The sequence below is a fragment of the Hemitrygon akajei genome, chromosome 17, assembly GCF_048418815.1.
Source record: "Hemitrygon akajei chromosome 17, sHemAka1.3, whole genome shotgun sequence".
In the NCBI taxonomy this organism is placed as follows: domain Eukaryota; kingdom Metazoa; phylum Chordata; class Chondrichthyes; order Myliobatiformes; family Dasyatidae; genus Hemitrygon; species Hemitrygon akajei.
In genome coordinates, this window is record NC_133140.1 from 44,243,543 (window position 1) to 44,267,565 (window position 24,023).

Here is a 24,023-nt window from a genome sequence, read left to right on the forward strand (position 1 = left end):
AAATGATTTCATGATATCCACTTTTCAAGATTTGTTATGTTTTAATTATATACATAAACATATATTTACTTTGTGACTGATTTTCAGTCTACAAATATAAAGACCTAAAATGAATTTGCTAAAATCCCCAGTTTTGAAGCCAATTTCATCATTGTGGAAACTTATAAAAGCACACCTCTTTTAAAACCAATCCCAAGAGAAAATGTTCCAGAAATTAGTTGTCTTTATCCAAAGAAAACTTAAGGTTGGAAAATAAATGGAATATGATTAACTTCACAAGCATATACAGTAGGACAAATTATTAAGATAAGTCATTTAAAGAAAACTTTTTCTTCATCAAATTTTTTAAGTTGTGATCTGAATTATTCTTGTTATGTTTCTCCAGGTGATTTTCACTTCATGTGATGTCACAATATTTCAAATGTTGACCGACAAATGTTATTCAGATTTAAAATAAAGATTTTTTTAAAAAATTTTGAGCCAGAAGCCTATTAGTTACATTCCTATACTTGATTACTGTAATGATAAATGGATGGAATCAGTAAATTATCATTTACACACTCAAAAGAACAGCATCAGAGATGCAAATTGTCTGAAACACATTTTCACCAGGTATTATTTCTTTCTGCACGTTCTATGGCATCTTAAGTGATGTAGGTTAAATTAGTTTTTCCTACTACTTAGGCTATTTAATTTGTTAGAATAATTTTAGAGCACATTAACTTGAGCCCACACTCACCAATGGGCCATATAACTCGATGTGGTCAAGGAAAATTAAATTATGAGAAATTAGCCTCCTCTGCTTTTGATATAAAATGCATGAACAGCTAAGAACCCAGTTGAAACCCTGATAGCCATTCCATTTCCATCCCCATTCCATAGACATTGCATGATACTATGTATTGTCACTTTCTGCTTTATTTTCCATGCTTGTTTTCAATCATCTCCATTAATGTCATGTCTCTTAACGTCAAGGAGTTGAGAACTACCATACACCTTCTGAAAATTAAGACTAATTGTATTTACTGATTGTGCCACATTCAGTGACTTTGTTGAAATCGCTGGTGCCCTTCTCTCAAAGGTGTCTTTATAACGCAGGAGCTGTTGAAAGTTAGTACAACAGGAAAGATCTGTTTTAAGTGGATATACTCCTTGTTTGTCTTTCAGTGCTGGATTGTGCCTTAAATGCAGAAAATTGCATGGGAGAAAAGGCAGCCCACCCTGGATTCAACTCCTCTTAAATACACATGCTGCTTTTGTAACCATTGTTTTTGCAAAGGCAGGGGGAGGGTAACTGGTATGGAAATTGGAAAATCAGCAGTACTTCATTTTTTCTTAGGACCAGATGGCACCAGAATCAACCTGAAGGGAAAATTCAGGCTAAAACACCTTCCATATTTTAATATATTTTTAAAACATACCTCCTGGGACCTAAAATAAATACAATTACAAAATCGCCCTAATGAAGGAAGAATTAAAGTGCGATGATAAAATGGTTGATGGCAAGAACCTAGAGAAAATTTTATGAATGAAAAGAAATGAAACATTATTATTGTGCATTGTGCTATTGACTACACTTGGCAAAGCTTTGCTGAAAGTAGTTTTGTCAACTTATAATCCATTTTAGATGAGATATTCAATTTAAACAAACAACTTGGCAGAATGATTTTAGATTTTCTCTCCTGCTTAGAATTTTGTTTGCCATCTCCTTATACTACTTTAGCCTTGATTTTTTTTTCACCTTTTGTATTCTTGTTGGCATACAAGGAATTCAGAAATAGCTTGAGTCCAACCTTGTAGTGGAAATCTTAAAAATGGTCCTTCCACAAGACTACAATAATAAATGGAAAATTGCATTTGCTGAGCAATTTCATCCTTGGGTGTAGTTTCTGATCGGCAACTTGCCTATGAAGGGATTCAGTGTGACTAATAAATACTGTTGAGCTATTGAAAATGTCAGACCTTTGATCGTGTCAGGAACTGATTCAGTAAACAAAATGAATCAATGAATCAGTCAATCAATTTTTATTTATACATGGCATCCTAGTTACATGAATGGTGTTAGAGATTGTCCAGCCTTGGGGACTTATTGTACTTAGGGATGTATTTCTAATGGAACACAGGGAAGAGAAATTACAAAATCACAGCCAATTCCATTCACTAAGTGCCCAGATTGCAAAGAAAAATGCATGTACAATCTACATGTTTGAAAATTCTGATTTGTCATTCTGTGGTAATCCTTTCAGGGTAATTAATGGGATAGAATATTGTACGCAAACAGTATTTCCATGCAGTTTGCGACTTCTAAATCTAAATTTCAAAGCTGTGACTTATCAAAAGCAGTCTTGTCCTGATCTGTAGAGTTGGAGCTGAGTTCCCAATGTAGATTGCAAACAATCCCCACAGTAAACATTCAATATTGTATTAACCATCAATGTCCATTTATTTTCTCCTTGTTTCCAGAACTATATCAACTACACCTTGCTAATTGTCCCCAGTGTGAATTGAATGCCTCTGAGTTATAGCCATCATATAAGTTTTGACATTAAACAATCATATTCTTCATTTTGTTAAATAGAACTGAAGTGCTCAAATGGTTTTACACACTGCTGTTGATTCTGTGTTGGATAAGGGGTGAATGATATGGAGCAGGAAAACGTTTTCAGCTCAGTTACATGAATACAGCAGTGGACACTATGTTGTGCACAGCACTCCCATGTTGTAGAAAAATAGGAAGAGACTCACTTAATGTTCTAATTATTGCAACAATGTAAAGTCACTCATTAAATAAACATGTTTTATTTAGCTCAAAGATTCAAAGGATTCAAAGATTCCAAGGTTCATTTATTGTCAAAGTATACAACTCTGAAATTCTTCTTCTCCAGGTAGCCATGAGACCAAGAAAGAGCAAAAGAAACCAAGAGATGGCAGCACCATCCTTAACCCCCAAATCCCTCCTCCCCACACAAAACACAAACAGAAATGAAACAGGTACATCGACCCCCTAATCCCCCTCCCCTGCACACAAAAAATGAGAAAGATTGGATGAAGAACATAGAATAAAAAAACTAAGAGAATGGAAAAAAAGTTCAAATCCATATCCAAAATACAGAAAGCTGGGTAACATTCTCTGGGTACAGGGACAGGTCTTTCCCTCTCCAGCAACAGAGCAACCCTACCGGCGATCAAAAAGCAGTCTCCTCTGTCCGTTAGCAGAGCGATCCCGTGAGCGATCAAAAGGCAAATAAGTATTCGTTATATACGGTCTCCATTTGTTAGGTAAGCAAGACTGCATTTCTCAAATTATTTTGCTCCGCCTTTCACTAAATGAGAATGACACCCTGTCTAATTCCTGATTTATCTTGCTGTGTAAGACTTTGAAAGCTTAGTAGATGCTCCAAGTGTGAAACCTATGCTTGGGCCTCTTTCAGATGTCATGGTGCGATTCACGTAAAATCACAGACTGATATGGACCACTTTTGTATCTTCCAGCTCTATCTTGATGTCTCCTATATGATTCGAACCTTAGTTCCAAATATTAGGCGTCGGTTTTCAATATAGTTTTAGTAATATATTGTTCCTAACTATCCCACCCGGCTTTACAGAATGTGAAATCAATCCAAAGTAATTTATTTTCAAAGTAAATTTACTTAAATAATCCTCAAGTCACTACATGGGAAGAAGTGATCAATTCTTCTCTGCAAAACCAAAGGAGCAATGAACTTCGTTTGTGGCCAGTTATTTTCACACATTTAACTGCATTAGAAATGTTGCAGCTCAAGCCAGCAGGTGGTGCCAGACGCAGGCTGTGGGATTGATCAATTGGGCACATTATGAAGGGGTTAAGGGGACAAAAACAAATGGGAGTGTGAATATATTGGTCAGAAACAAGCTCATATTCATTTAGACCTCATGATAGATTTCAATTAAGTGTTGCACCAACCATAAAACTTGCAGCCCATTGGGATTGTGTCTGTGCTCAAAATCACTTCACTGTACTTTTTTCATGCGTTTGAGAATATGGGGGATTACCTCAAAAAGTATGTTGCAATCCAAGTAACAGTCTACAATTGATTTTTCCAGCTTTTTTTCTTGTACCACTTATACGTCACAACAGATACACACATTATGAAGACTTCTGTTTGATAGGGAAAGGTAACAGGTCGTAAGAATAAAAATACACATGACCTGGATCTCTTCAAATGAAATTAAGCAACACTAAGTTTTAGGAAAATTCCAGAGGACTGGGGGGATCTGATATGGGTCTTTAGGAAGCAATCAGACTTTGGGAATTAATAAGCTGCCATTCAGATATGTGTTCATTTGCTAGCTACTGGACAGCACTATATAGGAAGTATAATGTAGATCATGTGGAGATTCAAACACTTCAACAACTCCAGTGTGACTTCAGGATAAAAGATCCTGCCTTACAAACTTGTCTCAGTTCTTTGAGTACTGTGTAGAGTTGAGAATATGACATAAATAATTGGAAATTCATAGTGGTAGAATACAGCAGCAACTCTGGGCCAGACAATCATACATGAATGATCCAGAAAGACACTAGTGGGTCATAGATGGGAGCTAATATAGATGGCATCTGTTGGTTATGAAGTGGCACTGATATATTACAAAATCAATAAAGAAGTTACTCACTCAACATCAAGGAAATCATTCACTTAAATGTTAAACTTTCATCAGAAAACTGCTCATGGTGGCTCCCTTCCAAGGAGCTCACTGCAAAATTTTCTCTTCAACTTTCACCATGATCGGAATGCCATCCAAAGTTCGCACTTCGTTTTTTTTTCTAAAAATGAGCGGTTGAGCAGGTTTGACAAGAGCGTCTATGGAAGAAGAATGAGTGGATGTTAGTGGTGTGGGGGTGGAGAAGAGAATTTTGTGCAGTTATGTGACATGCTTCCTCCCATGAGAAATGGAAACAGGAGTGGGCTCACCATCCCTGAAGTCTGATCCACCACTCAACAAGATCAAACACCATTTTCCGGCCCTATCTCCACATTCCTTGATTCTTTTTCTATCCAGAACCTTCTGTTTTGAACACAGTTTATAACTAAGCTTCCACAACCCTTCTGAGGTGAGAGTTCAAAATATTTACCATCATCTGAATGAAGAAATATTTCCTTACATTTTTTGTAGATGGCCTTATGCTGCCCTTATTTTGATCTGTGGTCCCTAACTTGGACTTCTTAGCCAGGAGAAATAATCTCCCCATATCTATCCTATTAAATCCTATTAATAATTTCCATGAGGCCATCTCTCATCCTTCTAACTTTAAGAGAATAGAGCCCAAGCCTACTCAATCTCTTCTCATACAATAGACCCATCATTTTTCAAAGCAGTCTGAATATTTGCTGCAGTTCCTCAATTACAGGTAAATCCTTTCTTTAGGTAAGAAGATCAAAGTTCTATGCAGCAAAATTCTATGACAGGTGTGATTTCACTACAGTCCTGTGTAGTTATTGTTAAACAGCTTTACTCTTATTCTCAATTCCTCCAGCAATAAAGATCAACATACCATTTTGCCTTCCTAATGGCTTGTTATACCGGCATCTTAGTTTTCAGGAATAAGGACGTCCAGGTCTCTTTAAACACAAACATTTTCTAGGTACTCACCATTAAGAGAAATATTTGCACTTGTGTTTTTCTATCAAAGTGGATAATCTCATAATTGTACTGTCCACCATGTAGCTGTCTATTCATGAAGAATGCCTGAATCCCTTTTGCATCTTCATCACAACTCAGATTCCCTTGTGGTTTTGTCTCATCATAAAATAAAAGACAGAAGTATTCTTGTTGAACAATAAATGCTTGTCAGACACTAATTTTCTTCCAGTTTAACAGATGCAGAATTTTAATTAAACATTGTTTGTTTAAAAGGTTCCCTCTGTACATTGTTTTAAATCAAATAGAGGACATCTGAACACATTTTTGTGTTAACAAAGGTTACTATATATAGAAAGTTTAAAAATAATGCATTTCTTTACAATTTTAAATAGTACTATAATTTAGATTTCTTCGTTTCAAAAGTTTTCTAATTCCTACTTCAGTATTTTTATAGTTTATTAATTTTATCAACTATGTAATATATGACAAATATTACATTTTTATGTCCTGGTTACAAGTTTTTAATCCTAGCAAGCATATATTTAATTTATAGCTGATTTGACTTTCATAAACGTTGGCCTGACAGAATATGAATTTTTAGGTTGTGTTTGTACTTATATGCCTCCACAGACCTGTAAGTGAATAGGAGAGAATGGCCCTTTTTAATATTCAAACTATTTAATTGTTTTTACTCAAATGTACCAAAGCTCTTATAATATATTTAGCGGCAGGCCCAACAATGACCTTAAAATCTCCTTAGGCTCTTGGCCCTCTGTTTCTCTCTGTAACCCCCTTCAGCCTTAATACCATCTGAGATACTTTCAATCCTCTAATTCTGGTCTATTGAGTGTGTTCAGTTTTAATCAGTCTACCAGTGCAAGGAGCCATGCTTTCAGCTGTCTGCAGTTCAAACTCTAGAACACACCCCCATTCATTTCTGTTTACCTCATTTAAAACTCCTTTCTTATACAGATATATTAATTATCAAGTTTAATACTTCTCTCCATGACTCATCTTCAAATTTGATTTCACAACATTCATGTGAAGTACATTATGATCTTTTATACATTCATATAACTAAACTGTTGTTGGTCCATTTGATCTTCTCACATGCTGAAAAGCATCAAGAGCAACTGAAAGCATATTCATAGAAATTTATTTTATTGCACTTTGCAATCTTGCATAAATTTATGAGTTAAAAAATAGTGGAAATATTTGCTTTATGAAGAATTCTCTTTTGGCCTGGAAACTATTTCATCTTTGTTTATGAGGTTCAAGGGACTTCTGAAGGTGGTTTAAGGGATTGTTTAAAAGGTATCTAGTGCAAGGTGGTCCTTCAGCTCAGTGTGCCTGTGTCAGTCAGTAAAGAGTAAATCCGCCTTTCAGCAGCAGATCTATGGCCCTGTTGGTCATACATTTTCAAGCATCCTTTAAATTCTTTTTAAATATGGTCAGGATTTCTGTCTCTCTGTCACCCCTTTCAGGCATAGAGATCTCAACAGTATCCTCTAACCCAAGGGTTTCCAATCTGTTCTTTGTCATGCAACCTTACCCATTAACCGAGGGGTTCAAGAACCCCAGGTCAGGAAAACCTGCTCTAATCCTTCCCGTTCCCCAGCCTGAATTCCATTTGCCACTGTCTAGCAACTATCAGACCATCCAAATCTTCCACAGTGTCAATTATTGCACCGTCTCCAAACTTCTTTATCAAGCCTTCTACACCCATCAGGTTTAAGTAGAGCAGCTATTGTGGGAGCAGCCATTGTGTGAGTAGGACGGTGTTAGAATGAGGTGTTGAGAGGCTAAGTAGAGGAGGTTGAGGGTTCTCATTCTTTGTCTATTAGTGCCTAGCTAGGGTAGTGAGAATGGATCCCAGGTAGTAGTGTGTCCTTCATTCAAAATGTAGGAGATTTGGGAGACCCCCAGTCTCCCTGATTGCTACAAGAAATGGAGAACTGTGAGAAGTGCACTTTGGTGTTAGGGAATTGGAGCTGGAGCTGGAGCTGGAGCTGAATGATCTTTGGCTCATTCAGGAGAATGAGATGATAGATAAAAGCTACAGGGAGGTAGTCACACCTAAGTTGCAGGAGGCAGTTAGTTGGATGTCTGTCAGGAGAGGAAAAGGGAATAGGCAGTTAGTGCAGAATAACCCTGTGGCCATTCCCCTCAATAACAAGTATACCACTTTGGGGAGATAAAGCAGTGACCTACCAGGGGAAGGCCACAGCAACCAGGTCTCTAACACTGAATCTGGCTCTGTGGCTCAGAAGGGAAGGGGAAGGAGAAATGGGGTGTAGAGGAGAGTGAAGGGCACGACAAGGCACAGAAGACGTCATTGTAATCCACTGCAACCTACAGTGTGTGATCCTTGTTTGTACAACTGGACCCATTCTTCCGAGGTTGAGAGAATGGAAATGCCCCAGTGCAATGAATTTTTCATTTTAAAAACTCTCCTGCACTGGTTTTCTCTGATTGTCAATGGGAAATCACGACAGCTATGCAAATGGATGAAAGAAGTATGGAGAGTTATGCGAGAGGGAAGGATTCAGTTGATGTTAAAGATTCAGTATAACATAATGGAACAGGCCTGTACTGCGTCCTATGTTCTATGTTCCATGTTCTAGTCATTTATAGTTACTACAGAAAGCAAAACACCAAGATCTAAGGCCTGTGGGGCTCCAATAGTAGCAGCCTTCCAGATTGTGTTCCATTCACAGAAATAGGTGGAGTAATCATACACTGTTCACAACACAGTGATTCAACTGTTTAGCTAAATTTGAGGAGAAGGTGATATGGTAATTTTATTGGATGAATTTGTTTTGTTTTGCCAGTAGTAGTCCACTTATTGTCAGCTATACAAGGAAAATTAAATCAAATCCAGTCAGTTTGTGAACAGTACAGATACAATGGCAGATGCTGAATTAATTGCAGACAATGTGATATAATCCTGGAAGTACATTTAACAAACTACTTCACAGTGCAAATTAATTGTGAAATGAGTTGAAAATCAACAAAAAAAAAACATGTTCTGACCTACTAACTTTGGAGACACAGAACGTACAACATACAACACAGCATAGTATCAGCCCTTCAGCCCATGATGCTGTGCCAACCTTGGAGACCTGCAGAGGTGAGTCATCCAGTTGGCATAACGCTGGAGAACAGATAAAAGCAAATAAACAAAATCCAGTCTGTATGCAAATACGATGCTGAGCAAAGCCCCATCATCAATAGATATTGTGTTCATTTATCCGTTATTTGCCCAATTGGCATGTGCAAATAAAATGATTTAGATCTCACTGGCATAATGTGCTCGTGTCTAGGAACAGAATGCTGTGAAAGAGCAATTTATGCAGTTAAATTCTGTTGGAGGTAACAGCCAGGCTATTCAATGTGGCCAATCTGTGGATGTTCACCAATTTTACATTGTCAAGCATAGAGCAAGCTCGGGATTGCATGTGTCTTTATTAACGCAGAAGTTACTGTCAGGAACACTCTTTCTCTCCAGGATATACTACGCACAGAATCACAGAATTTTAACAGTATGATATGAGGCCGTGCAGACCATCGAGTCTGCACCAGCTCTGTGTGAGCAATCCGGTCGTTACCAAGCCCCTGCCCTCAGAGTTTTCCAAATGCTTTCCTTACCATAAAACCATAAGATATAGGAGCAGAATTAGACCACTTGAACCATCGACTCTGCTCTTCCATTCTATCATGGCTGACTCAATCCCATTCGTCCTCCATTTCTGCGTAACCTTTGATGCCCTTACTAATCAAGAACCTAAGAAGCTTTGCCCCCAGCCAAAGAAATTCCTCCCCATCTCTGTTCCAAAGGGATACAGAGGCAACTCCCTTTTGAACGCTCAGAGCATTCCTGACTTTTCCCACTCACTGGATTTCCCAATGCCCTCTACTGACGGAAACAATTTCTTGTTATTTTCTCTGTCCATGGTCTAGCTTCTTGGGTCAACTATGTAACTAAGTTTGTTGCTGTTCATGCTACTGACTCACGACTCACTGCCCGATTCAGTTCAAACCACATCAAGTTCACTGATAATTCTACAGTAGTTAGCCTCATCAGCAACAATGATAAGTCAGCAAACAGAGAGGAGGTAGACAGGTTGTCAAATGGTGCAAGAACAGCAACCTGAGTCTCAAAAAGGACAAGACAACAGAGATGATTGTGGACTTCAGGAAAGTACTGGTTGACCACACCCCATTGCACATTAATGGCTCTGCTGTGGAGAGAGTGAAGAGCACAAAGTTCCTTGGTGTGCACATAATGGACGATCTAACCTGGACACACAATACTGCCTCATCTATACTTCCTGAGGAGACTGAGGTGTGCCATGCTCCCTGCCCCCATTCCAATTACTTTCTACAGGAGCACCATTGAGAATGTCCTGTTTGGTTGCATCATTGTGTGGTACGAAAGCTACAAGGCATCAGACTACAGGACCCTACAGAGGACAGTAAAACTCTCCCTCTGACATTTACTGGGAGCACTGCAGATGAAGGGCCCAAAGCATTGTTGAGGATCCTTAGCAACCAACCCACAATCTCTTTGACCTATTAGCTTTAGGAAGGAGGTAACGAAACATCAGGACTAGGACTGACAGAATGGGTAACACTTTCTTCCCTCAGGCTGAGAGACTAATAAATACCCTGCCACTACTGAAGCTCATCACTGGGATAGCGAGCTGTTCACTGTACTGTTTATTTTTTACTGTCTACCTACGCTGCGCATTACTACATGCATTTTGAATTGTATTTTATTGTCATACTTATAGTACAATATCTTGGTTTATGTGCCATGTGTGATATATGTTGTGTGGGTGCACCGTGGTCCAAAGGTACTTTGTTTCATTTGGTTGTGCATATGCACAGTCAGATGACAATAAACTTCAACTTAAACTTGAAGTTTCCTGAGCCCTGGAGACACTTCAGCTCATTTCTACACACATCAAGTGTTTACTTCTTTCTGACAGAGCTGGGCTCAATATTGCAGTGCTTTATAGAGACTCCAATGATTTCCTCATTCTTGTACTCTCAAGGTTCTATTTATGAAGTGCAGAACCTCCAATAGTTTTTAACCATTTCCTCAACTGCCCTATCCCTTTCAACGAATTGTGCACATATGCCCCTCACGTAGCACTTTTAGAATTGTGTCCCCTATTAAGAGACTCTTTGAAATCTTCCTACCAACTTGTAACACTTAAAAAAAGAAGTTTATGACTGTTCCACTCTGCGAGTTCGACTTCCCTATTTATTGGTTGGCACTTCCTTAGCACAAAAGGTATAGATGTGCCAGAAATTGGTGTGTCCTGGATGGATGCCTGGTACAATATGTAAATAGGCTGACTAGAGTAGAGTCCATACTGGATCTAATACCAGGCAGTGAACCTAGTCAAGTAACAGTTCTCTCAGTGGGTGAGCATTTCAGAGACAGTGACCACAACTTCCTGACCTTTACCATAGCTTTGGACAGGGAGAGGAGCGAACAGTATGGGAGAGAGCATCTGGGTGAGAAAGGGTATCTGGGTGAGGGCAACGTATGATGCAATTAGGCAGGAACTTGAAAGAGTTGTTTCAGAAGCACTTGCATGGGGTTTTGCATAGGTCTGTACCTGAGGCAGGGAAAGGATGATATGGTGAAGGTACTGTGGTTGGCAAGAGATGTGGAACATTTAGCCAAGATAAAGGAAGAAGCATACTTCATAAGGTTTAGGAAACAAGGATCAGGTAGGGTTCTAGAGAGATACAAAGTAGCTTAAGAATGGACAGGAGAACTAGAAGCAGTCATGAAAAGGCCTTGGTAAGAAGTAATAAGGAAAACCCCCAAGACATTCTACATGTACGTGAAAAACAGGAGGATGACTAAACTCAGGGTAGCACTAATCAGGAATGAAGGATTGATTGTCCTGACTATCAGGAAGTAGGAGAGGTCTTAATGAATACTTTACTTCAGTAATCACCAGTGAGAGGGACCTTGATGAAGGTGAACCAACCTATGGGAACATGTCAATGTTAAGAAAGAGAATGTGCTGGAACATTTGGAAAACATTTGGATAGTTAAGTCCAGGGCCGGGTGTGATATACCCTAGTTTATTGGAGGGTGGCAAATATTCTTCCTTTGTTCAAGTAAGTTACTAGATATAATCCAGGGATTTATAGACCAGTGATTCTTAAATCAATGGTTGTCTAACTATTAGAGGGGATTTGTAGAAATAGGATTTATGGACATTTGGAGAAGCATAGTCTGATTAGGGATAGTCAGTATGGCTTTGAGGAAGTGGAAATTGTGCTGGGGAGCTTTCCGCAGGGATCAGTCCTTATCTGATTCCCTTGTCCACTTGTTCCTCCCCATTGATCTCCCTCCTGGTACTTATCCTTGCAAGTGGAACAGGTGTCTCACTTTTCCCTACACCTCCAGCCTCACTACCATTCAGGGCCCCAAACAGTCCTCCCAGGTGAGGTGACACTTCACCTATAACTCTGTGGGGGTCATCTACAGTATCCAGTACTCCTGGTTTTAGCCTCCTGTAGATTGGGAGACCACTTTCCAAAGCACCTTTGCTTCACCCACCACAAAAAGTGGGATCTCCCGGTGGCCACCCTTTCAATTCTAATTCCCATTCCATTCCAACATGTCAGTCCATGGCCTCCTCTACTATGACGATGAGGCCACACTCAGGTTGGAGGAGCAACACCTTGTATTCCGTCTGGGTAGCCTCCAACCTGATGGCGTGCACATCAATTTCTCAAACTGCTGGTAATTGCCCCTTCTCCTCTCCGTTATCATTCCCCATTCCTATTTCCCTCTTACACATTATCTCCTTACCTGATCATCATTTCCCTCTGGTGCTCCTCCCCCTTCCCTTTCTTTCATGGTCTTCTGTCCTCTCCTATCAGATTTCCCTTTCTCCAGCCCTTTATCTCAAGTGAAGTCACTTGTTATTGTCATTTCGACCAACACTGAACTACATAAAAATAACACAGAAAAAAAACTACAGCAGACTACAGACCTACTCAGGACTGCATAAAGTGCACAAAACAGTGCAGGCGTGAAAATAAATAGGCACAAATAAAACAAGGCAATAGGCACAGTAGAGGGCAGTAAGTTGGTGTCAGTCCAGTCTCTGGGTATTGAGGAGTCTGATAGTTTGGGGGAAGAAACTGTTACATAGTCTGGTCGGGAGAGCCCAAATGATTCAGTACCTTTTCCCAGATGGCAGGAGGGAGAAGAGTTTGTATGAGGGGTGCGTGGGGTCCTTCATAATGCTGTTTCCTTTGCCGATGCAGCGTGTAGTGTAAATGTCTGTAATGGCAGGAAGAGAGACCCCGATGATCTTCTCAGCTGACCTCACTATCCGCTGCAGGGTCTTGCGATCCGAGATGGTGCAATTTCCAAACCAGGCAGTGATGCGGCTGCTCAGGATGCTTCAATACAACCCCTGTAGAATGTGATGAGGATGGGGGGTGGGAGATGGACTTTCCTCAGCCTTTGCAGAAAGTAGAGATGCTGCTGGGCTTTCTTTGCTGTGGAGCTGGTGTTGAGGGACCAGGTGAGATTCTCTGCCAGGTGAGCACCAAGAAATTTGGTGCTCTTAACGATCTCTACTGATTAGCTGTAGATGTTCAGCAGAGAGTGGTCACTCCGTGCCCTCCTGAAGTCAACAACCATCTCTTTTGTTTTGTTCACATTCAGAGACAGGTTGTTGGCTCTGCATCAGTCTGTTTGCTGCTGCACCTCCTCTCTGTATGCTGACTCATCATTCTTGCTGATGAGACCCACCACGGTCGTGTCATCGGCGAACTTGATGATGTTGCAGCACAGTCATGGATCAGCAGAGTGAACAGCAGTGGACTGAGCACGCAGCCCTGGGGAGCCCCCGTGCTCAGTGTGATGGTGTTGGAGATGCTGCTCCTGATCCGGACTGACTGAGGTCTCCAGTCGGGAAGTCTAGGATCCAGTTGCAGAGGGAGGTGTTCAGGCCCAGTAGGCTCAGCTTTCCAATCAGTTTCTGAGGGATGATTGTGTTGAATGCTGAACTGAAGTCTATGAATAGCATTCGAATGTACATGTCCTTTTTGTCCAGGTGGGCCAGGTGGAGGGTGATGGCAATGGCGTTGTCTATTGAATGGCTGGGATGGTACGTGAACTGCAGGAGGTCCAGTGAGGGGGACAGCAGGGTTTTGATGTGCCTCATGATGAGCCTCTCAAAACATTTCATGATGTGTGCAATGGGACGGTAGTCATTGAGGCAGGACACTGAAGACTTCTTCGGCACAGGGACAATGGTGGCGGCCTTGAAGCACGTTGGAATGATGGTGCTGCTCAGGGAGATGTTGAAGATGTCAGTGAGAACATCTGCTAGCTGGTCTGCACATCCTCTAAGCACTCTACCAGCACTCTATCTCTTTCACCAATCAACTTCCCAGCTCTTTAGTTCACCCCTCCCCCTCTCCTGGCTTCACCTATCACCTGCCACTTTTACTATTTCCTGTCCTCCTCCTACCTTCTTATTCTGACTTCTCCCCTTCCTACCCATAGATGCTGACTGGCCTGGTGAGTTCCTTCAGCACATTTTTGTCCCAATCTTTAATTTGGTCTCTGGATTTTTGTTTTAATTCAGAGATGTTTTGCTACCTACTTTGCTCTCTGTGATAATTTACACTGTGATTAGTTGTTCAGCCTGTGACATGAAATATTATCATTCCTGCATACAAAATATCCACAGCAACTGTTATCTGACTGAAACCAAGGTCGGAAACCTAACTGAGCAACACTGTGAAATGCTGAAGGCAGCATCAATGGAGGGAAACAAATAGTCACTGTTTCATGGTAAAACCCTTCAGCAGGACTGGAAAGAAAAAGGGCAGAAAGCAGAAAAAGGTGGTGGGTGAGGAATACAAGCTGGCAGGTGAATCCAGCTGACAGAGATGGTGGGCAGGTGGCAGAAAGGCTGAAAGGGAATGATGTGAGAAGCGAGGAAGTGACGGCAGAAACGGTAAAGAGCCAAAAAGAGAATCTGACAGGAGAGGACAGTAGATAACGGAAAAAGAGGGAAGGACGTGGGGAATCAGATGGAGGTAATGGTAAGGTCATAAGGGCAGGAGAAAGGCATAAAATAGCTGAGAAGCCCCCCAGAATGAAGGAAAAAATACAGCGGGGAATAGTGGGCAATAGTTATTAGAAGTTAAAGAAATTGGTTACGCCCATCAGGTTGAAGAATCTGAGCATCGTCACTTTATCAGTGAACAAAATCAAGGTTTATTTCTAAAAACAAAATGCTGGCAGAACTCAGCAGGCCAGACAGCATCTATGGGAGGAGGTAGTGACGACGTTTCGGGCCGAAACCCTTCATCAGGAGGGTTGATGAAACCTGATGAAGGGTTTCGGCCCGAAACGTCGTCATTACCTCCTCCCATAGATGCTGTCTGGCCTGCTGAGTTCTGCCAGCATTTTGTTTTTATTTATTTTCAGCATCTGCAGATTCACTCGTGTTGCTTAAGGTTTATTTCTATTTTACTTCAGAACAAGAGATTGGTCCATTCTAGCAAATGCTAATCAAAACTGTGTTTTTACCAATAGCCTCTAAATGCAACGTGTGTACAGTGTATATGGCTCTAGGCATTTCTAACATCTTAAAGCTGGATTACCAAAGTTTTTCAGGCAGCATCCTATGGAATTCATTGCCACAGATGGCTGTGGAGGCCAAGTCATTGGATAAATTCAAAGCTAAGGTTGATAGGTTCTTGATTAGTAAAGGTGACACAGGTTACCAGAAGAAGGAAAGAGAATGGAGTTGAGAGGGGTAAGAAATCAGTCATGATTGAATGGCGCAGAGACTTGATGGACTAAATGGCCTAATGCTTCTTCAATGTCTTATGGGTATGTATTTAAATAACTTTAACATGACTACGAAAAGAAATTTGCTTTACAGGTATTTATCATTTCAATAGCTATAACCACATATTCTTAAGTAATTGATTACAAAGAAATTATACATGCTCTATAAATAGCCTTTTATTTTTATTGCCTTCAGAAGCCTCAACAAGATCAAACCAGTGACCTTATTTAAGTTGCTACATCCTTAAATAATCTGTGCTTTTATTTCTTACTCTGTTCCTTGCTTCACTCATATGAACCTGATCAAAAAAAGTTTTTCCCGTTTATGCTATAATCCTGCAACTCCTTGTCTAATTAAGGGCATTAATTAAAGGAGTGAAATTATTGCTCATTAAGGATTTGGGACATTCTGAGGAAAACTGTTTCCCTCAGCACAGAATCAGCATGCAGTTTAAAAGTCTTCCGCGGCTGCAAATTAGTTGTTAATTCAGGGCAAATAAATCAGCAGTCTTGATCAGCTGTGTCTGTTTGCCTACCTTTTCTCCATTGAACACAGTCCTGCAGGGCATCAGTCAGAATGGACTGCTGAGGTCAGCATAAATTTTAATCCTCAACTGACAAATTAGCTCTCAACTAACAAAAATAACTAAAATATCTAACAAGCGAGAGGTTGCATTAATGTAAAAAGAGAATACATTAGTCAAACTAAATGAAGAATTTGCTTTTCCAATTTAGTGCTACTTTCTCAGCAAACCTTGAGTCATAAAATGCAGGGAATTAAAATAGGTGACCAAAGAAATAACTTTGGTTATTTACCTGTTAGTATTGGGATTTTGGAGTACGTTGTTAACTGCTTTCTTATTTGACTTTTTCTTGTAGCAAAGATGGAAAATTATCCTTTAGCCTTTTGAATGCTGGAAAATATTGTTTGATTCCCATGAATTATGAGACACATTTTTCTGCAGGATTTTTCAGTGATTCAGGTAAAGGGTAGCATTGTTTAACAAAGAGTACTTTATTTGAAGTCACTTGCAAAGCAAATTGAAACAAAAATGATATTCATATGCGAGCTCAATGCCAGGCGATAGATGACCTTGAAGCATTCACTATATAGGGCCATAGTTCCATAATAGCTACATAATGAGATCCAATGGGGAAGTCTATTTCCTAGCCAATTATATCACAGATGCCAGAACATCTGTGTGAAAGAGGGTAAAACACACTTAGATTTCAAATATGTACATAGGAATAATATTCAATGCAAAGACAGATGCTTCAAAGAGTTTGGAGGACTGTACTCTAGAGAGCTCCATAAGTACTTGAGAAAGAAGCAGGAGTTTGAAATGACAGAACATTAAGAAATTTTATAGCGCTTATTTTCTCCCCGGTTCATTCCTAATGCCTATGGTTGTGAATCTCGCAATACTCTCCTCCAGTTAGTCCGTGGAATCGAGAGGCATCCAGTCCCCAATCTTCCTTCTTCTTCACCTGGTTGAACTTGTTCTCACGTAGACTAACTTCAGCTTTGCCTCCACTGATGACTCCTGCAAGAAATCTGTTCCTTTTCTTTTGGCTTCAATGTCTCTATTGCACTGGTTGTGTTAGTCCCATTTTCCAAACTAGTATTTCCAGTATCTCCTGCTGGCGATTCTCTCAGCTGTGTGAACAAGGCACTCAGCTGGGTCAGTTGTTTCTCATGTTTCTAATTTCATCTGTACTCTCTCCTTTCCTCCCCGGACCTTCACGGCTCTTAACCCCACACCCCAAATTGCAGCTGCCTTCACCGTCAGTCTCTGCAGCCCTCCAGCATGATAGTATGACCTTCCCACCTTTCAAAGGCACCATTAACTCCATGAAATCCTAGCTAGCTGCTCCATCGTTCCCCTTCACACAGCATCTTCCCATACAAGTGCACAGGATGCAACACCTGGCCTTTTAAGCTTCCTTCCCACAGTCGAAAATCTGAATTTTCTTCCAATTCACTGGTAATTTCAATTTAATGTGTTATAATTCCTACTTACATTGCTGTCACTTCTACACTGGGAAGACCTGGAAGCAGTTCAGTCTGCAGCTATGGCTCTGAGAATCCAAATTTTTGTCATTACAGTTATCTGAAAGTCTTCCCATTTTGATTTCTTTGTTCACGGACTACTATGTACAGGGTATATCAGAATCAGATTTAATATCACCGGCATATGTCATGGAATTTATTAACTTCATGGCAGCAGTACAATAAATACATGATAAATAAATATAGAGAAAAAACTGAATTATATTAAGTATATACAGTGTGTATGTCTATATATATATATATTTATATAATAGTTAAGTTAAGATAAACAGGGCAAAAAAAAAACAGAAATAAAAAGCAGTAAGGTAGTATTCAAGGGTTCAATATCCACTTAGAAATCAGATGGTAGAGCAGACGAAGCTGTTCCTGAATTGTTGAGTCTGTGCCTTCAAGCTTCTGTACCTAATGCTGGAAATGCTCTGCCTGGATGGCACGCAGAACAAAAGCATTTTGCTGTTTCCTCATGTTTCTAACAATAATAAAGCAAGAATCTATCTTATACAACTGTAACTGAGCAGAGGAACAAAAAAATGACAAAAGAAAATCAGATCAGAATCAGATGTATTATTATTGATATACTGTATGACACAAATGTGTTGTTTAGTGGCAGCAGTACAGTACAAAACACAACTTTTCTTTAAATTACAAACATAAACAAATAATGCACATATGAAGTTGATGGACCATTTAGAAACCTGATGGCAGAAGGGAAGAAGTTGTCTCTGAATTGTTGAGTGTGGGTCTTCTGCAGCTCCTCCCGAATGGTACTAATGAGACAAGGGCAAGTGGCGAGAGTCCTTAGTGACGGATGCCAGTCATCAATGACAGAAAAACTGACTCCATTTAGCAGATCATGAAGGCTGGTAGGTAGGAGATGGAGGGAGCAAAAGAACTGGAGATGGCCACATCAATAACTCTTTGCAGAGAATCACAAACAAGATAATCTGAAGATGCTGGATATCCGAGCAACACACACAAAATGCTGGGGGAGCTCAGCAGGCCAGGCAGCATCTATGGAAATTAGTACGGTCAATGTTTCGGGCTGAACCCCTTCATCAGGACTGGAGAAAGCTGAGGAGTAGATTTGAAAAGTGGGAGGAGGGGAGAGAGAAACGCTAGGCCATAGGATTGGATTGGAGGGTGGCTAATGTAACCCCACTTTTTAAAAAAGGAGGGAGAGAGAAACCAGGGAATTATAGACCGGTTAGTCTGACATCGGTGGTGGGGAAAATGCTAGAGTCGGTTATTAAAGATGTGATAACAGCACATTTGGAAAGTGGTGAAATCATCGGACAAAGTCAGCATGGATTTGTGAAAGGAAAATCATGTCTGACAAATCTTATAGAATTTTTTGAAGATGTAACTAGTAGAGTGGATAGGGGAGAGCCAGTAGATGTGGTATATTTAGATTTTCAAAAGGCTTTTGACAAGGTCCCACACAGGAGATTAGTGTGCAAACTTAAAGCACATGGTATTGGGGGTATGGTATTGATGTGGATAGAGAATTGGTTGGCAGACAGGAAGCAAAGAGTGGGAGTAAACGGGACCTTTTCAGAATGGCAGGCAGTGACTAGTGGGGTACCGCAAGACTCAGTGCTGGGACCCCAGTTGTTTACAATATATATTAATGATTTAGACGAGGGAATTAAATGCAGCATCTCCAAGTTTGCAGATGACACAAAGCTGGGCGGCGGTGTTAGCTGTGAGGAGGATGCTAAGAGGATGCAGGGTGACTTGGATAGGTTAGGTGAGTGGGCAAATTCATGGCAGATGCAATTTAATGTGGATAAATGTGAGGTTATCCACTTTGGTTGCAAGAACAGGAAAACATATTATTATCTGAATGGTGGCTGATTAGGAAAAGGGGAGGTGCAATGAGACCTGGGTGTCATTGTACACCAGTCATTGAAGGTGGGCATGCAGGTACAGCAGGAGGTGAAAAAGGCAAATGGTATGTTGGCATTCATAGCAAAAGGATTTGAGTACAGGAGCAGGGAGGTTCTACTGCAGTTGTACAAGGCCTTGGTGAGACCGCACCTAGAATATTGATTCCTGGGATGGCAGAACTTTCATATGAAGAAAGACTGGATCGACTAGGCTTATACTCACTGGAATTTAGAAGATTGAGGGGGGATCTTATTGAAACGTATAAAATTCTAAAGGGATTGGACAGTCTAAATGCAGGAAGATTGTTTCCGATGTTGGGGAAGTCCAGAACGAGGGGTCACAGTTTAAGGATAAAGAGGAAGCTTTTTAGGACTGAGATGAGGAAAAACTTCTTCACACAGAGAGTGGTGAATCTGTGGAATTCTCTGCCACTGGAAACAGTTGAGGCCGGTTCATTGGCTATATTTAAGAGGAAGTTAGATATGGCCCTTGTGGCTAAAGGGATCAGGGGGTATGGAGAGAAAGCAAGTACAGGGTTCTGAGTTGGATGATCAGCCATGATCATACTGAATGGCGGTGCAGGCTCGAAGGGCCAAATGGCCTAATCCTGCACCTATTTTCTATGTTTCTATGTTTAAACTTGGGGCGGGGGGGAGGGATGAAGCAAAGAACTAGGAAGTTGATTGCCTTTTTAGGTATTTTGTTTTAATTCATAGAAAGAATCACTTATTTAGTAGGTGTTCTGTTAAATAAAATTCTCTCATCTGTATTTTTTTTTGCTAATCCTGCTCTGGAAGAAGTTTAACTTTAAGATACTTTATGTTGTATTTGCAATCATGAAAATATTTTTTTTTTCATTTCCATTTCATTCATTTCTTAAAATTATTCTGTTTGGAAAGGAATCTTGTGCAGAAATGAGATTGCCTTTAAACTTATTTTTGGGCATAAAACTGGAATTTCAAATCGGTTGTTATTTACAGAAAAAGTAATTTCATAAATCTCATGCCCCTGATGAGCCTAAGCCAACTCTCTAATGTTCCCATGTCTTTGAGATGGGGCGGGAGAGAGCTGATTGACCACAGAATCTAGCTGGAAGCCGAACACTAAGCACATCATTCTCCATATTGATACCTGTCTCCCAGACAGATACCTTACAACATAAGGGAGGGTGTTGAAAAAAAGTTTGAACAGCTAATTAAAATAGGCATTATTTTTAATAATAATGCCCACAAACTTGATTGATAAGTTACAGAACCTGGGCCTCTGTACCACCCTCTGCAATTGGATCCTCGACTTCCTAACCAGAAGACCACAATCTGTGCAGATTGGTGATAATATCTCCTCCTCACTGACAATCAGCACTGGTGTACCTCAGGGGTGTGTGCTTAGCCCACTGCTCTACTTTCTCTATACACATGACTGTGTGGCTACGCATAGCTCAAATACCATCTATAAATTTGCTGCTGAAACAACCATTGTTGGTAGAATCTCAGATGGAGATGAAAGGGCGTACAGGAGCAAAATATACCAACTAGTGGAATGGTGTTGCAGCAACAACCTGGCACTCAACATCTGTAAGACAAAAAAGCTGCTTATGGACTTCAGGAAGGGCAAGATGAAGGAACACATACCAGTCCTCATAGAGGGATGAGAAGTGGAGAGAGTGAGCAGTTTCAATTTCCTGGGTGTCAAGATCTCTGAGGACCAAACCTGGTACCAACATATTGATGCAGCTAGAAAAGAATTCAAGACAGCAAATATATTTCATTAGGAATTTGAAGAGATTTGGTATGTAAACATAAACATTCAAAAGCTTCTATAGTTGTACTGTGGAGAGCATTCTGACAGGCTGCATCACTGTCTGGTATGGAGCGGCTACTGCACAGGACTGATAGAAGTTGCAGAGGGGCAAGAATTTAGTCAGCTCTATCTTGGGCACTAGCCTACAAAGTACCTAGAGTATCTTCAAGGAGCGGTGTCTCAGAAACATAGCATCCATTATTAAGGACCTCCAGCACCCAGGGCATGCCCTTTTCTCACTGTTACCAACAGGTAGGAGATACAGAAGCCTGAAGGCACACACTCAGTGATTCAGGAACAGCTTCTTCCCCTCTGCCACCTGATACCTAAGTGGACATTGAACCATTGGACACTACATCACTTTTTAAATATATATTATTTTTGTTTTTGCATGATTTTTAATCTATTCAATATACGTATACTGTAATTGATTTATTTCTTTATTTATTTTCTTCTTCTAGATCATGTATTGCATTGAACTGCTGCTGCTAAGTTAACAAATTTCACGACACATGCCGGTGATAATAAACCTGATTCTGATTCTAATTCATTATTGAGGAAGTTGAAGGCCCAACTCCTTGAGTTAACCTGGTAGTAATTTCACCAAAACCCGACAAGGACATCAGAATGTGCCTAGACATGAGAAGGGCAAATGAAGCAATTGTGAGGGAGAGACATCCCATCCACATTGCCACTGTTGTGTATTTGCATCATTCTTAGTACTTAATCAGACAGTGCATATATCATGACACAATGCTTCATGCCCTGAACGTGTCTTTATTTCTCATTCTGGCTTCCATGCTCCATCACATCACATGTTGTCCTGTCCCAGACTGATGACATCATCACCGTACCCGACAAGTGTCAAACTACATGAACTGACCTTACCATTTCAATATATAACAGTTACCTCTAGAGGATCTTGCAATGCAAACAACAAAATCTTGCTTTCATGACCCCATCAGCCCCCTCATAGAGGTGGGAACTGTACTCCCTAACATAGCTCCATCTTTGAAGGAGCCATGGGCAGCAGGGATGTTCTTGTCCCATGAGTTACCTGTCATTCAGTGCAGTGACCAAGTTCTAGTGGATTTGGCGCTACTTGAGGATGAGGCATTATATGCACTTCCCAGGTTTGTGGCGTCAGTCAATTCAACAATGTTTTATGCTTGTACACTATGTGTTTTCAAAATGTGAGCATCTTCCATGAAAAAAATCCAAGTTCACGTGTGATATGTTTCTAATGTCAGAGGGCACGCATTTAGGTGTGCAGGGACATTTCACAGATTTGTTGGACAACTTATATTTCTACAAATGGTCTGGAATTTGCTGCCAGAGATGGTGATGGACCATCGTGAGAGCTTTTGATAAAGTTTTAGCTTTGTGGAACTAATCAACGCTAACCATCCAGTACAATACCACACAATGCTGGAGGAACTCAGCAGATCAGACTGCATTTATGGGGAGGAATAATCAGTTGATATTTCGGGCGAAGATCATTCTGAGTTCGCCCAGCATTTTGTGTGTATATATTTGGATTTCCAGCATCTGTAGAATTTCTTGTGCTAACCATCCAGTGCTACACTGGGGGACGGTGTGCTTTCAGAGAAGGTGTTAAACAAAAGCTCCACCTGATTCTTCAGCTCGACGTAAAATATCACATGGTGCTTTTCAAAGAGCAATAAAGTTTATTCCATTGTTCTGCAACAGCTATTGCTTAACTAACATCTACAACAGATTACGTGATCAATATTACATTGCTGTTTGAGGGAACTAGCTTTCTGCAAATTAGCTGTGTTTTCTTACATTATGACATTGACCAATTTAAGAGCATTTCATTGAATGTATAAAACATTCTAGATTGTCTTGCAGTCATAAAAAAATATTTATAACAGTTCTTCCTCTTTCTTCTTTGACCAAGTGCTGGTTATCTGCCTAATATGTAGCTATGTGTCAAATGGTGTTTAAGATCTTTCTCTGTTAAGTGATTTGGAAAGTTTTATTATCTTAAAGTCACCATATAAGTGATATAAGATGGAGCAATTTACTCTTAATGAAGTTTGTGTTATCTTTATTAGCTGGATTACCAAGGTACAGCTAGTAATGTTCAGAGTCTTGAATGTAAATCAGTTTTTAAGAATGTTTTCATAAATTTCATCACTGTAAAATGTTTTCTCTATGTTGTTTCTTGTAGATTTTAGGAGATTAACCACTATTGTAATCTGCATACGAGACAATAAGCAACTTACGCATGTATTGAAGGTACAGGTTGCAGAAGTTACTTTGGACCTGCTAAACAAGTTGATGGAACCTATCACTGAAAATTTTAAACTACATTTTGTAAAGAGTGCTATAAGGAAAGTTCTTCATTTCTTTGTATTTTTAAGTCCTTGAAACTACATGCTTCTGAATGGAGTGGTCATTCCCTTGTAGTTCGTACATCCTGATGCTGATTACAATATCGGGTATCCATTGTCCTTAATGAACAAGAGGCCCCTCATCTTTTCAGTTGCTTCATTTGATTAGAACAATTTTCGCATGAAGCAGGGAACAATATACTTGTGTATGTTTATACAAAATTATGGAAGACCAAAAGTACTTCTGAATTAATCTTGTACTTCTGTTTGTAGTTGCTAATGGCACAAACATCTATCCTTATCATAGTAAAGTAATAATTCAGAATTACACGGGAAGTGTCTATCTGATTGTCTTTATATCATTAATTTCAGTGGATATTGTTTATAGGGAATAACACAACAGTTTTAAGAGTATCAACTTCATGCATAT